Genomic DNA, 15,911 nt, shown 5'->3' with positions numbered 1-15,911 from the left:
AAAAAATAAAGGCACAAAGACTTCTTCAGACAGTCACATTTAAAGTATTACATAATCCCACCGCTTGGGGGTCAGATGTGGAGGTCCCCGGTGGTGGGAGGCAAATGAAAGAAGGGGTCATTTATACTAAAGATCAAACCCTGTGCAAAAGCACTCCATGGAGACCAGGGTTGCTTAGTTATTCTACCCGATTAGCCTGTCAAATATTCCTTGAAGTAAGTGGGTGACGATTCTGACCTTGGGAACTCAATCACTGTACATTGCTTTGCTGGAGGAGCACTGGTTAGAATGCTTTGATGGAAAAAAGACTACTTTTTAAAAATCCCTTTATTGGGTGGCATGGACGCCAGCAGCCTACACGCCCTGCCGGAGACCATGCAAGGTGGATGCCGGGCACCACAAGGCATCTGAATCCGAACAGCAGAGGCACCAGGGGGAACATAAAGGCCATGGTTACAGTCCCAGAAGATAGAGCAGAAGTGAATAACAGAGAGGGCCTCTCTGAGGCTCCTCAATGAAAATTGAAGCCCACTGGGAAAGTGAAGAGAAAATCTTCAATAAAAGCACGCTGGACCATCGTGGTTGGTAAATTGGAGGGATCAGCGCCTCTCATAGAAAGCCAGACTCACTTAGCAGGGAGGACAGCTGGAACCTGTAGTAGAACCTTGCAGCGTTTGATCCTGCAGGAGGTCAGGGACCTTAACTTGGGCCTTGCAGCCAGAAATCTGCCTGAATCTCAGTAGTCTACATCTGGCTTGCTGAGACTTGTTGACTTAAACCCGCACACTGCTGCCCACGTTGTCTACCAGCACAGCAGAGACAGATCCCGAGGGAGACCTTTCTTTGTTTGTTTTGTTTTAGATATATATATTTTTTTCTTTTCTTTTTTTCTCTCTCTATCCCTTCTGGCTCTATATTTCTCTCCCTCTTTGTTCCTGTCTCTGTCCCATTCTGACTTTTTTCTCTCTCTGTCCTCTTGACTGTCACTTTTATAGGAAGGTGAATGCAGTTTCCAGCTTCCTGTTGTTGTCAGTTTGTTCTGTCCTTGTCTCTGTTCTTTCTCTCTGTCTTTTCCTCCTGTCTTCAACAGATCCCCACAATTTGTGTGATCTTCCCATGTCCTCTAGCCTCACCTCTAACCTTTCATTCTCCCTCTATCTCTCTACCCCTCCCTCCCCAACCCCTGCTAAATCCTTATCCTGAAGGGTAAATCTGCCATATTGAAGGGTTTACTTACTACAAACATATTTGGGCCTGGCCCTAGGTTTTGATCTAGCTCATGGGGTTAAAGGTGACAGATTAACTGCTACAACAAATTGTTATTTTCTAAGCTGTGTTTGAGGCTGATTGTGTCAATTGGGCTAAGGTGTTGTGATGGATCTAATCAGTTGTCCTCCTTGGTATACTGAAAACAAGATTGCTTAGGACTCATTAGGGACTCGAAGCCTAAAAAGTCCAGCAATACCTGGAAGATACCTCTTAGAAGCAATCACTCCATAGGGGCTCTAAACACCAGTAATAAACATACTCAAAATAAGAAATATTGGAGTATCAGCCCAGGAATTAAAGCAAAAACAGCACCAACAACAGAATTAAAAATGAGAAGACACCTTGGCAGGACACAAACCCAGACTTCCAGCTCACCAAAGGCAGATTTTGGGGGAAACAAGGTGGAAAAATATGATAATCAACACCTGAACACCCTGAACTGATAGCACAGGAAGTAACAAAACAGATGAATGAGGCTCTAGAAAAATTCAAAACAGAAATAATTTCCAGATAACTACAGAGATGGTGAGCAGAGTAAAAGACGTGATTAGAGGCCCTAGAACAGAAACAGATAAAAAAAAAAATAGATGCGCTCAGAACCATGCTGGAAGCCATGAATGCTCAACATGAGAAAGAAATGGAAACAATGATTGCCCAACATAGGAAAGAAATGGAATACATGAAACAGATTGAAACAGATATTCAGGAGATTAAAAGCTCCAATGAAAGTATGCACAGCAGATTGAGCGAATGTGAAGATAGACTATCAGATTATTGAAGTCAGGATTGTGGTTAGTGACCATGACAACAGAGATTTCTTCAAAATAGTAAAGGACCATGAGAAATCAATCCAGCAGCTGCTAGAAACATAACATAAGACTTATAGAAGTCCACGAAAAAACAGGAGAAAGTACAAATGACATTAAAAAATACTGTTCACAGAAGTAATAGTAGAAAACTTCCCAGACAGAGGTAGAGAATTGGACATAGAGATAAGTGAGGCCTATAGAACTCCAACTAGCCACGATCAAAACAAAACTACACCTAGACATATAATAGTCAAGATCCCAGAAACCCAACAGAAAAACAAAATCCTATAAGCAGTTAGAGAAAATAAACAAATCACCTACAAAGGAAAGCCCATCAGAATCACAGCAGACTTCTCCGTACAAACCCTCAAGGCAAGGAGAGCCTGGAGTCAAGTATTTCAAGCCCTAAAAGAAAATTGCTTCCAACCTAGACTGTTGTATCCTGCAAAATTATCTTTCAAAATTGGTGGGGAAATTAGATGCTTCCACAATAAAGAACACCTGAGAAATTTCATGAACACCAAACCAGCACTCCAAACAATTCTAAACAATATCCTAGAAAAAAGCAATGAAGGTCACAACTCCATGAGGCCCAACAGAGGGGAGGGCCCAGGCAAGGTAAGAATCTAAAGGGAAAGGGGGAAAAAGTAGAAATAAAAGAGCCAACAAAAGTAAAACATGATAAGGATGAGTCAATATCTATCAATTATAACTATCAATGTTAATGGCCTCAATTCATCAATCAAAAGAAATAGACTGGCAGAATAGATTAAGAAGCAAAACCCAGCAATATGCTGTATACAAGAAACACACCTAACTCAAAAGGAAATCCATAGACTGAAAGTAAAAGGATGGAAAACATTTCCCCACACAACAGGAACCCAGAAAAAAGCAGGGGTAGCAATCTTATTTGCAGACAAAGTAGATTTCAAACCAAAACTAATTAAGAGAGACAAAGATGGTTACTGCATCCTTGTGAAAGGAACAATCCAAGAGGAAAAGATGACAGTCATAAATATATATGCACCAAATACGAATGCCCCCAACTATACAAAACAAATATTAATGGACATGAAAAACTAAATAAGCACTAATACAATTGTAGTGGGGGACCTCAACACCCCTTTATCACAAATAGACAGATCAACTAGAAAAAAAATTAACAATGAAATTCTAGAACTGAACCAATGTATTGAACAAATGGACTTAATAGATGTTTACAGAGTGTTCCACCCTACAAAATCGGAATACACATTCTTTTCATCTGCACATGGGTCATTCTCCAGAATAGACCACATGCTAGCTCATAGGACATGTCTAAGTAAATGTAAAAGAATTGAAGTTACCCCCTGTATATTATCAGACCATAGTGCAATACAATTGGAGATCAATAACATAAGAAACTGCAAAACCCCCACAAACACATGGAAACTGAATAACACCCTCCTGAACAACCAATGGGTCACAGAAGAAATTAGATAGTTTCTACAAGTAAATGATAATGCCAGTACAACATACAGGAATCCGTGGGACACAATGAAAGCAGTTCTACGAGGGAAATTCATAGCAGTGAATGCCCATATTCGGAAAACACAGAGTTCTCAAATAAACAACTTTAATGGTGAACCTCAAGCTCCTAGAAAAAGAAGACCATAACAAACCCAAAGCTTGTACAAGAGAGGAAATTATAAAGATCTGAGCAGAAATCAATGCCATGGAGACTAAGAGAACAATACAAAAAAATCAATGAAGCGAAGAGTTGGTTTTTCGAAAGAATAAATAAAATCAATAAACCTTCATGGCCAATTTCTGTAGCACATCTCTATGAGGTCTGTACTGTGAATAGCACTTTGGTCAAGATATTGCCATGTAGTTCTGTTGAAAGTTAGGTCCTGGAAAGTCCTCAACTTTGTCCTAAGAAGAACTTGTTGTTAGAAGCCAAGCACACTTTTCAGAATGTTTCTGCAGTTTGCGCTGCAGTTTTCATTCAAACATTCTTCTAGTGCCAGCTCTCCCATGCAAGTCAAAGGTAGGTTATGATGTAAAGTGGAGTTCCTTCTCAGAGAAAGCAGCTAGATCTCTGTCACTGTGTCAGAACACTCCACTCTGTGAATTCCATGGAATAATATTCACGTCACAATCTGGCTCTCTGGATTGCCAAATTCTGTAGCATATCTCTATGAGGGCTGGGGCTTCCACAGCTCGTGACAGGAACAGCCAGGGATGGTCTACCCAAGACTCCTGTTCCCCATTTTCCAAGAGCCCTTTCTGGCATCATAAGGGAATTTTCCCACCGGGAGTCTACTAAATATCGTCTAATCCAATCCCAAATCCATGGAAAAGAAGACAATGAGCAAATCTCTCAGGCCTGAATTCTTATTTCTCTAGAACTTCATCCTCTCTCTCTGGTTCCATCACCTACTAAGGGGCTTTCCATCCTCAGCTTTGAGCTTCTTTGCCTCTGACTGTGACAGGACCGAGAGACTGACGTAGCTATCTCCAAAGTGTAAACTGGCCCCGATGATTGAAATATCAGTTATATCCAAGTGGTCAGTTCTGCTTCTCCTCCAGCGTCTTCATGTCTTCAGCTGTTCATTTAAGTTTTGATGAAGTGGTGGGAAGTTAGAAGGTCAGCGAGAAATTGGGCTCGCCGGTAGATCTCAGCCCTTTGATGTCCGTCCTGCTCTTCCTCTAGGGCCCGCAGAGGTTCTTCTTAGAGTCGGATGGTGGGAAGCACACCAGTGAGGAGCAAGGACCTGGCCGGGAGCAGGTGGCCACCACATTCCCAGGGCCGCACAGCCTCCCGTCCCCTAGGACTCCACTTCTGTGTCAGTAGGAGAAGGGAGTGGGAAGATTCTCCCCGGGGCCCCTTCCTCTTCTGCCCATAGTGACTTCAGGATTCCAGCTCACATCTGCCTTTTGTGTCTGAATCCCTCGGTGTGCTTTAGAATGATTCATTGAGCGCCCCCGTGTTGTAGGTGTTAGCACAATGCCACCCAGCGTATGACACAGCTCCAGGCAGGTCTGCCAGGCAGCAATGTGGGATAAGCAGGTGAGCTGAGAGGAAACACAGACACCTACGGCACCGTGACATGGCCACAGTCCCCACGCGTGCCGTGACTGGTGACCTCGCTTGGTCGAGGATTTGCCTTGTAGATCTGTGCCTGTGATGTACAGTAAGGCCAGCTACGACACGGAAATAAAAAGAAATGCATCACCCTCCAGCGGTTAGCCAAGGTCCACACAAACCGTCTCCTGACAGTTTCTGCCCCTGCTGGGTGGTAACAGTTGCAGTTTGCCTGTCTGTCCTCCTCCCAGCCACCGGAGGTTCAGTCTCCCCATGAGGAAAACATCAGACTCCAGCAGTGGGTAGCTCTACAGAACACCAGGCCAGTGCTGCCCCAACCTGCCAAGATGTCAGACACAGACAGACACACCCAGGAACGCCACAGCCCAGAGGAGCCAAGGGGATGTGGGGACCGACCACCACGTAACTGGAAGGGAGTTGGAAAGACACAGGGCCTTAGGTAAAACTCAAGGAAATCTAAAGCACTGTGGGATCTCATTAATTTTTTTAAAAAAGAAAAGAAACAAACCAGTCCTTCCCATAGCTAACCTAAGAAGAACTGCTCCAACTCACGTTAATTTATTTAACTGTCACAGTGACCCCAGGAGGTATGGATGGCAGGCAGTCGTGACCACAGCTTAGGGATTTTATGGAAGAGGAAAACAATCAAATGGTATTGGGTGACCACAAAAGAGCAGGATGTGAGTCCACGCCTCTTGGCTTCTGTTCTCCCTCTTTCCCTGGCCTCCTGCCATCTTGCCTTTCCTCTCTATGAAGGACTGCAGAGCGAGTACCAGACCTCTGGAAGAGAGAAAGAGAGGACAACGTGGGAGGCCACCCAACGGGAGGCCAGAGGGGCCTTTGCTGGAGAGGTGAGGAAGGGCAGAAGCCTTACGGGCTGGACAGGAGCGTCACGTGCCTCGACCGGCAGACCAGTGAGAAGGGGCGGAGCCGGAAGAGCAAGGAAAGGGCATCGGCAAAGCAGGTACTCGGGGAGGGGAGCACAAGAGCAGCCTTGAGCACAGGGAGGGCTGGGTTCCCCAGAAGCAGAGCGGAGCGGGGAGGAAGGGTGGGAAGGCAGGCACTGCTGCAGGCACTGCTGAAGGCCCAGGCACAGTTGAAGTCGAATGCCCGCACCTTCCTGTAAAGTAGGATCTGGGGTCGTGTGTGACTAAGGAGTAGACAATAATATCCTCAGTTTAGGGGCAGGTATGGGCAGTTTTACATAGCTGCTGTGGGAATGAGGCTGGACAACTCATAAGAAATATCTAAGAAGAGCGATTTCTAGCACAAGGCTAGACGTGCGTCATTTCTCACTGCCAGGAACGGTGGTCACACTTGAACTAACCGCGTGAACTCGGCACTGCTGCACCTTCAGCCACGGGACAGCAAAGCCCTGCAGAGGCCCCGTGTCACCAGCCAGGTCTCCCAGGCCAGGGTCCCGCTGCTCCACCAGCCAAGGGTCAAAGCCAACACCCTCAGGCACAGGGCTGTGACCCAACCTCAGTGTCACTTGTAGCTGTTGTAGCCATGGAAGAGATGGGGCTGCCGCCTGACTCTTACTGGTGACATCCCAGTGAGGGTCCTGAGGCCAGGGGGAGAGCAGAGGCCCCTGCAAAAAGGAAAGCCACCCCGAGAAGCAGCAGCAATCCCTTCCAGGGCATCGGTCCCAGGACCCCTCCAGATGCCAGAACCCGCAGGCGCTCAGGTCCCTTCTGTGGGACAGCGCGAGCGTGCAGATGTCTGTGCTCATCTTCCTGCATGTGCAAACCCCTCTGGATGGCTCACAGCACCTCCTACAGTGCAGCTTTGTGCATTTCTCACACTGTGCTTTCAGGGAGTAATGACAACATGAAGGTCTGTGCGTGTCCAGTCAGACATGAAGCTTTTAATATTTTTGACCCTCAGGTGGTTGGATCAGCTGACAGAACAGTGGGCTGGCCCAGAGGAGGCCAGAAGGTGGACAGCTGCACCCGCGTGCTAAGGAGGGCTCTGTGGTAGGTCTTGCAGTTGCGAGCTGACAGGATGCTGTGCCTGCTCCCTTTCTTCCTTAGAACTGAGCTTCAGTTTTGTAGAATACAGCAACATGCCCAGCAATAAGGCTACATGTCCAGGGCTCCTTGGCAGGTAGAATGGGTTGTGACCTCCTCCTGGTTACATTTTCCCAGCAGAAGCCAGTGGATGAAGTTTCCAGGAAGATGTGGGGACAGGAGGAGCATGCTCAGCTGTCCCCTTCTTCCGGCCTAGAGCACGGAGAAGACTCCAGAGAGGAGCAGGCAGTCATTGTTCCCAGTGAAGAAAGTGGGTTCCACCGCAAGCCTAGATCCTGACGTCCCTGAATGCAGCTCCAGCCCCGGGGCCAGGCACCTCCCCTGCTCCTCACCCAGGAAAACTAGAACCACTGATTGGTTTCGGCTCTGCTCCAGGCTACTTCTCCCAGCCAAACATAGCCCCTATCCATAGGCGAGGTGACCTGGCGCTTGAGTCTCTCAGAGTCACTTATCTGCTTGACCTAGAGCTCCACGCAGCAATTGTCCCTTGACAGAGCCAGGCCCTCCTCCGGGGGCCTGAAAAGCACTTTGTAGAAATGGAGTTTCTGTTTGTCTGGGGGTTTTGCCTTGCTGAAAGCAAGCTGACCTCCGTGCACCATGTATGACATGATTAGCAGGAAGCGGCCCAGCTGGTTTTATTGGTTTTCCTTGGGCTTTGGTCTTAGAAGGTTTCTTGCTGAGTTGATTTCACCCTGATAACTCCCTTTACACTCCACTTCCTAATCCAAAAGGGCCCACATTGGGGGTAGAGAAACAGAGAGCAATCCTTTCCCAGCCCTCTCCTGGGGCTCCTTAGCTCTTGACTGCACTGCTGGGCTGGCTTAGCAAAAGCAATTCGATCTCCAGAGTTTCCTGGCCACCTTCCCTCTCTGTTGGCCTGTCGGAGAGCTCCAGCCGGTGAGTCTGTGGCCACAGGGCGTCTGATCTCGAGGATAGTGCCGCGCCCTTTGGTCTTGGTCTGCTGTGTGCTGTGCTCATGATGCTTACGTTCTGCTCCGGCCCTGAGAGCTGACATGGCTTTGGAAAGTGAGATTCCAGCCCACACCCAGGTGAAACTCTCCTAGCCTTTGACCTACACAGATCTCCTCAGCCAGCGCAGGGCTTTGTACACTGGATTCCAAGGGCCACCATGCCAAACCTTGATTGAAAAGAAATGTTTGTTGCAGTGTAGCCACTCCCAGCTGAGCGGAATGGAGATGTAAACAGGAAGTCAGCAAAAGCAGGGCTGCTCTGCTTAGGGGGAACAGGGTGGGGATTATGAGAGCAGAGCGATGCTGTTGAAAACACCTCTGGATCAGCTGTACCCTCTCCCTAGGGGATCCCAAGGCAACTCCTCCAAGGGAACTTGGGATTCAGGGAACAGTTCGAAAACCACTCCACAGTTGTGTCGGCTTCATTGGCTTTGCAATCTGGCCTGGGACTGGCGGAGCTCTGCTCTGGGTGGGTCTGGGTGGGTCGCAGAGGTGTGGCCCCTTGTCCCCTTCCTCTGGGGCACTGTTCCCTGTTCCATTTCCAGCTTTGCCTCTTCTGGATCCTACACCTGTGCCTGCAGGAGCACGTGACCAGTGTCATCCCTAGAGCTGTCCGCACCTTGGGGGTGCAGGGCACTGTTGTAGTCGTGTCCAGAGGTCAGCTTGACTTGCTCAGATTCTTAAGGTGTCTGTTTCATTTAAATCAGGTCATGTGCTTGCATATGTGTACTTTTTAAGTGCAGGAATCAACCAAGAGAATGGTGCCACATAAAAAAGAAACACGTGCAGGGCTCCGTGGCTGCCTGTGTAGATGCACTGTTATGTCTGTGTGTGTGGGAATCGTGCTTAGGGACGAGGCCGGCCTGAGGGTGTGATGATTTCTGGTGTCCGGGCAGCCAGGCTCCTCTGTCCTGAGGCAGTTGATCAGATGCAAAGACTCAGCCCGGCCCTTCAGAAAGAGGAAATGAGAAATGTTACAGCTGAAAGGGCCAGAGCTGAGCTGACCATGAGTGCACACATGAAGTATGCTGTCATATCCACTGCAGATTGAAAGAGACACAGGTCTGTGTGGACCATGTGGCTTTAAACACCTTGGCCTGTTTGCTTTGACTATGACAGCACTGCCCACCGAGGGCCACTTTCCTGTCTAAATAGGAGAGCTAGAGACAAGGCTAATGCGTTCATAGGGCTCTCTGTATTAAAATTAAATACAGAAAACAGCATTTCAGGTGCTGTTGACAATTAATTATTGCTTCGTCTCCTTGACTTCTCTATGTTTCTAAATCCCTGATGCCAACATAAAGGCAGGGGAAGTAGGAAGAGAGCACCAACATTTATTGACTGTCCTGTTCTATTAGTTTTTAACCTAGTGTTGTGGCTTGTATCTAGATGTCCCCCACAAAGCCTCATGTGCTCATAGATGGGGCTTCTTGGAGGCGGTTGGATCTAGGGTTTGTGAATATGGATAAGGGTATGTGACAACTAAATCAGTCCCCTGATTGGTTTAGCATTGTTCTGAGTGTGGATAATGAGAAACCTCACTGTGGCGGGGGGGGCGGGGGGGGCACCAACCAATAGGCTTGTAGCCTGGGTGGGATAATAGTCCAGAAGGCTCACCACTTCCTGCTTCCTGCCTGCCATGCCATGGACTGTTTCTCCTCTGTGATGCCCCTCTGCGGTGCCCCTCTGTGATGCCACCCAGCCGACTATGGAGTGAAACCTCTACCAGCTGCGAGCCGCAATGGACCTTTCCTCCTTTAACTTGTGAGTATTGGGTATTTTGTCCCAGCAATGAGAAAAGTAACTATGACATCTAGTTGATCTTGTTTTCATACCTTACACCACCCTGTGAGGCCAGCATCATCTCATTTTACAGATGTGAAGCCGTTCAGAGAGGCAGAGAGACTCCTGCATGGACACCTAGCAGAGCTGGGATCTGCAGCAGTCGGCATGACTTTGGGATTCCAATAGTGGTTGGTGTGGGAACAGAAGCTCCCAAGTAGAGTGAGTAAAGCAGGGAGCGCTAAGCAGGGCAGGCCATGCTGCTCTGTCACAGACTTGCCCATGCATGGTGATGGAGGGGAAGCCAGAGTCTCTGGGCCTCTTTCCCCATGGGTGCCGTAAGGAAAACATTGCCTGCCCCTCTTGCCTCTCAGGGTATCATGGACATCCAGCAGGGAAATGCATGCCACAGGCTGGGGAGACTGGGTTTGGTGGTGCACGCCTGTAACACCAGCACTCTGGGAGGCTGGGGCAGGAGAATCACAAGTTCAGGCTCAGCCTGAGAAGCTGAGTGACTTAGCAAGATCCTGTCTCAAAATGGAAAACCAAAAAGGGGCTGGGGGTGCAGCGCAGCATGACGACCATGGGTTCAGTCTCCAGCACTATAAAAACAGTTACGCAGAATATGATTTAGTAATCTAGAGATATCTGCAAGGAAGAATAGAGAAATCCAGTGGGCTGTGAGAAAAAACTAAACTGTGTTTACATTTCACCTCATCTTCAAATAAGGAAAGTCTACCAATAAATTTGTGGATATTAGGCATGGATATCCTAATTTTTTGGTCGGGTACATGGTCAGGAAGGTCTGGAGATCACGAATCATACATCAACAGCAGAAATGCACAATATGAGTGCATCATGGTAAGCTGTGAGCAGTAGTGGTATAGACACAGAATGAAACCACCGAGTGACAGCTCGGACTGCCCTGTACCTCATCCAATGTGTGGTTTACTCCTTCTGCATCCAGCATAGCAGAAAGACCATAGAAGCCAGTTTTCTCTTTTCTTTTATGGAATTTAATTGCAGGGTCGATTATTCATTATAGTCCATAGCGTACTGTCATCACTGGTCCAAGTAGGGTGGACTTTTACTTCCCTCTTCATTCATTCATTCTTTCATTCATTATAATGCCACGAATGCCCACTCCTCCAGAACTTGACCTGTATTTACCTGTTGTTATCCTCCACCCTCCTTTCTTCTGCCTCCCCTCACAGAAGCAACCGTCTCCAGAGTTCATGGCTCCCCCTCCTTGGCTTTGGGGAGTTTGATCATATATACGTACATCTATAGCCACAGATAATGCGGTCTAGTCTTTGTTTCTGGACTCTTTAAGAAAATATAGCATTCTAAAAAATGATGGGACTTCTTTTTATTTACATGAGGTTGAATGACATTCATGCTGTTGTGGACAGCTTCAGCTCACTCCACTGCTGCGTCATATTCCATGGTGTGATCACACTATGTGCTCTTCTTTTTCCTCAGGGTGGGCATTTGGATTATTTCCAGTTCTTTGCTATTAAGCACGACACTGTCTTGAATATTCTTACATGTCCTCCTGGTACCCTTTGTAGGAACTGCCCACGGGGATGCACCAAGACCTGGAAGTCTGGGGCTGGGGCGGTAAGGGCTTGTGAAAACTCAACTTGGAACAAAACCAAATTACTTTCCAAGGTAGGTGCAGCAATTGGTCACTTTCTTAGCCAACGTACCTGTTTTCTCTCACAAAAGACTGACTGAAATGGCTGCCTAACGTGTTAGTGTGAAGATGTAGGAAGTTAAACAGGAGCCAGCACAATGACTCGCCCTGGAATCCCCGCACTTGGGAGGTTGGGGCGGGAGAATTGTGAGTTCAAGGACAGCCTGGGCCACGTAGTGAGACTGTAAAAAGCACCCCTGCTCCGAAAGAGCAGTTAAAAAGGAAAATGCCCGGCCTTTTCTGCAAGACAGAGGCTGTCAGCGAGTCAGTGCTGGACCTTCTCCCCTACCACCTCAGCAGTGTGTCCGGGGCAGACCTCCTCTTCCGCTTCCCCTCCACGGGCCGCCGCAGACGCCTAGCCTGATGGCTTTCCTTCCTGGTCCTTGCAGCACAGTCTCCTCGGCTGCCTGCAGAATGAGAGGGCAGCCAGCGGCTCTTGGTGGGAAATGGTGCTTGGAATTCCAATGAGGTGGGAAGGAAAGGGCTGGTGAAGCTGCACTCGGTGAAATCTTGCCTCTCCCCAGCTCGCAGGAGACCACCCCGCTGGCCAGCCCTGCACCCCCATTCTTTGGTCTCTCTGCCCCCACTCACCCCTGTGGCTCATGTCTTCTACCACTGGCCTTGCTCAGTTCCTGGGACCCTGCAGGGCCAGGATCTGGGTCGCCCAGCCCTTGCCTATTCTCAGGGGCTGCAATGCGATTCCTCCTGCTCAGAAAGGCCACACGCCCAGCCCTTTCCATGGCTGCCTCCTTCTCACTGTGTGGTCCTCTGCCTAAAGCCGCTGCTCAGAGAGCCCTTCCCTCACACCCCATCGGAAGGGGCTTCCCACTGAACCCCAAACATCTCCATCTCAGCCTTTGCGTCTTTTATGCCATTTGGCTAAATCCATTATGATTATATACACTGTGTGATGGAAAAATATGGTGTGGGTTTAGATTTAGAAGCATCTATCACAGCAAAGACACATTGCCGGAGTCATTAGTGCACTGGCATGGCTTCCTCATTGACCTAAATCAATTCAAAATGTTTGCCCTTCCTGGTCCTTTTGACCTTGGGAAGATCCAGAAGTCATGGTGCCAGATCTGCTCCATCAGGAAGACGAGGACACAGCGTCATGTCCTTACAGGCCTTTTGTCAGATGGCGCTTAGCAGCGGCATTCACCATATTTTTGATCATATCTCGTAAAGACACTCACAAAAGGGAACTTCCAGAACCGCGTCAGAAGGTGCCAAGGACAGTGGATAAGCGTGTTCAAAGCAAGGAGGGGATATTTTGAAGGGGATTAATGGGAATGTGTCTTCTACTGTAATAATTTTTAAATTAAACATTCACTGTATTTTTCAATCACCACTTGTATAATTTATCAGTTTACATTTGTTTGCAGTGCATCTTCCTTACTAAACAGCTCTACAAGGACGGAGACATCTCTGCAGCTTTTGTCCCAGCTCGAGAACAGTGCCAGGTGTTTGCTGAATGAATGCATGAACTGTGTCCGATGGGTACCAAGTTCTGCATCAGCAACTCTCCGTGTGTAACTGTTTCACCTTGTCATCGACTCTGTGGCACGGGCATTATTAACCCTGGCTAGGAGGTGAGGAAATGGGCTTATGGAGTGGAAGGAACATCTTCCCAGCCCCGAGACTAGAAAGGGGAGCTGGGATAAGAACTCAGATCTGACTTCCAAGTGCATGGTCCCTCACCGACTCGGGAAGGGCAGGGAAAGAGGGATGAGGGCCCTCGCTGGCCTCCAGTACAGGGCTTCCCCGGACACTGCCCGTCCTCTCTGCCAGGTCTTGTTGGTTCTGTGCACTGCACACTGAGGGAAAATGTTGTCCAGCTTCTTCATCTGTTAAGTAAATATGGAGCACAGGCATTTGTCCACACTCCTGCTGTGCCCTGGTCTGTCACACACGGCGTTACTCAGCACGGGAAAGCCTGCCCCAGGGCCACCGCAGGGCTCCAAAGGCCAAGTTGACCCGTTAGTCTCCCAAAAGCAGCAAAGCTGACCTCCCCTCAACACTCTCATTGAATCTGCAAGTGATTCGGCTCGCAGTTGCTTTTCCCAAGGCTTAGACAGCGCGGCTACTTTCACTTCCTTGTGGTTTCCCGGGGATCAGGAAGGAGCGCCCTTCGCAAGCACAGCCGCATTCTATTTTCAGTACACGGGTGAAGGGAGCAGGTTGCATTAGCCCAGTCAATGCACCGTGCTTTTCCACTCAAGGGACAGCAAGGAAGGAAAAGCGTGGCAGAATCACTAATTTCAGGTCTTTACTGAGCACCGTTGCACCTCTCTGGCCATCACTTTGGAAAAGACCAGGACAGCCCCACGCCTGCCTGCCAACCACAGCGTCCTTTCTTCCAAGACTCAGCGAAGCCTGTGTCCCGGGAACTCTCCTGACTCGTCCTTGTTTATGCTGCTCAGTCTCACTCTGGTGGCTGCCCTGGGACTGTACCACATCCCATCAGATTTGGGGCTCCCTTTTGGTTGGCAATTCCAAAAACTGCTGCAGGAGTAATGTCTGGCCTTGTCATATTCGAAGGAACTGTTTTTCCCAATTCTTTTGTGTCCCTCACCAGCCTGTGAACGCCTGCATTGTCTTCCTGTCCCTCCACCCACGCAGCAGGCCTCCTTAGAGCACCTCACAGCCTCGATATGGGGTGGGGGCAGGATGCTCCTGGGGAGACAGGACTAAGAGATGTCAGAGGGCGGGGGCACACTTGCCCGCAATCCCAGCCACTCAGGAGGCTGGAGCAGGAGGACCATGCGTCTGAGGCCAGCCTGGGCCACTTAGTGAGACTGTCTCAAAATAAAAATTAAAAAGGCCCAAGGATGGAGCTCAGTCACTGGTAGAATGCCCCTGGGTTCTATCCCCAGTACTGTCTAAAAGAGTGAAAGATACACATGCAATTTTAGCTCAGTCAAGTGAATCAGTGCTGATTCAATAGGTATAGAAAAATACAGCAGATGGCTGCCAGTGACTTGCTTAAGTTCTACTTCTTTTACTGGCTTTTCTATAATTTTAATAAGAGCATGTGCTCCGCTTATATCCAAGGGAAAAGCTAATTTAAACGAGATCTAACCCCTGGATTGAAAGACCAAAGTCACATTTACAGAACCGAGCAGCAGACGGGAGCAAGCCAGCCCCGCTCCGAGAGGACTTCGACGTGTGAGTTTGAGCCGAGCCTTGGCCGGGTAACCACGGGAGCGTTTCAGGGCCCACTGTCCGTCCATATTGGACTGAAGACGAAGGTCCCTCGGGGACTAGGGGGTGTCCCGGTGGGGACGCCCCTCGGCACTAAGCAGCGACAGGAGGAAAGGAGCTATCCCACGCGTGACCGGGCCTCGCTCCAAGCGCAGGGCCGAAGCCAGGCCTGGACAGCACTGCGCACATTGCCAGTTGAGCGGGAGCTGAGGCTGGCGGGTTCCAGCGCTGTCTGTCCGCTGTCACGGCCGGCCTGGGGAGTCCAGCGGCCCGCGCTGCTTTCTTCTCTGGGCTGGGATGAGCCTAACAAACACCCGATCCAAGTTTCTCTCGCGGCTGAGCGAAGCAACGGGTGCAAGCCGATTTACTTTTCCTGCTCATAAAGATATGAAAAGCTCACGGAGTCGTCTGTGCCTGGGATGCGGTGCTGCGCCTCCCCTCAGACGGAGTCAGGTCGGCTCTGCGCCCCGCGGGCCGACTTCCTACACCCGCACTGCCCTTCCCGGCCTTCCTCTCGGCCCTGGGGTCTACGGCTTCCTGCGGAGCCCGGGAGCCTCTCCCACCCTCACTGGCTCCCCGAGAGGCGAGGTCCTCACGCCAAGGACTGGCCGCGTCTCCCCTTGATCCAAGTGTCCCGCCCCACGCCAAAGAAGCGCCGCTTCCGAACGGAATGGCTTCACCGAGGTTGGCTGAAGCCCGGGGGCCTAGGATCCGCCTGGTGGTCGCGGGCGAGAGCCCCCCTCTGCTGAAGCGCAGGCGCAGCCTCTCCACCGCCGCTAGGTGGAGCGGCAGCCGCTGTGGGGTCTGGGGCCCCTCTCGGCCAGGCTTGTGGCTGGGGGAGGCAGGCTGAGGACTCAGCACTCCCCTGTCCCCACAGCTGCGGAGGAGAGGTGAGGGGGAGGCAGGCGAGGGCTCCAACGAGAGGAAGGGAGGAAAGCGCTGGGACTGACTCGGGCCTCGCAGCATGTGGCCCCCAGTCTCCCAGGAGCCCCAGGAATGCAGAGTCCCAGGCCCCGCCGCCCCATTGAGCAGAAGCTCGGTGGCAGGGCCAGCTCTGCATCT

The 15,911-nt window shown here is 49.8% G+C and overlaps 1 long non-coding RNA gene across 5 annotated transcripts; it reads left to right on the top strand.

Annotated features, from left to right (window-relative positions):
• The first annotated feature begins 4,228 nt into the window (after positions 1–4,228).
• On the top strand, positions 4,229–15,637 carry LOC147828383 (uncharacterized). 5 transcript variants are annotated; one of them, XR_015450898.1, is made up of 4 exons: positions 4,229–4,627; positions 4,774–6,130; positions 7,054–9,931; positions 10,044–15,637. It is a non-coding gene; the product is annotated as an uncharacterized LOC147828383 (long non-coding RNA). The 5 variants fall into 5 exon arrangements; XR_015450897.1 differs by having other exon boundaries at positions 4,229–4,906; positions 5,923–6,130; XR_015450899.1 differs by having other exon boundaries at positions 4,229–6,130; positions 7,054–7,142; positions 7,314–9,931.
• Positions 15,638–15,911: the final 274 nt, after the last annotated feature.

Source organism: Heterocephalus glaber, unplaced genomic scaffold, assembly GCF_053883595.1.
Source record: "Heterocephalus glaber isolate CG9 unplaced genomic scaffold, H.glaber_assembly_v1.0 deba00001111, whole genome shotgun sequence".
Lineage (NCBI taxonomy): Eukaryota > Metazoa > Chordata > Mammalia > Rodentia > Bathyergidae > Heterocephalus > Heterocephalus glaber.
Note: the sequence above shows the minus strand (reverse complement) of the source record. Positions and strands in the feature narration are given on the sequence as shown.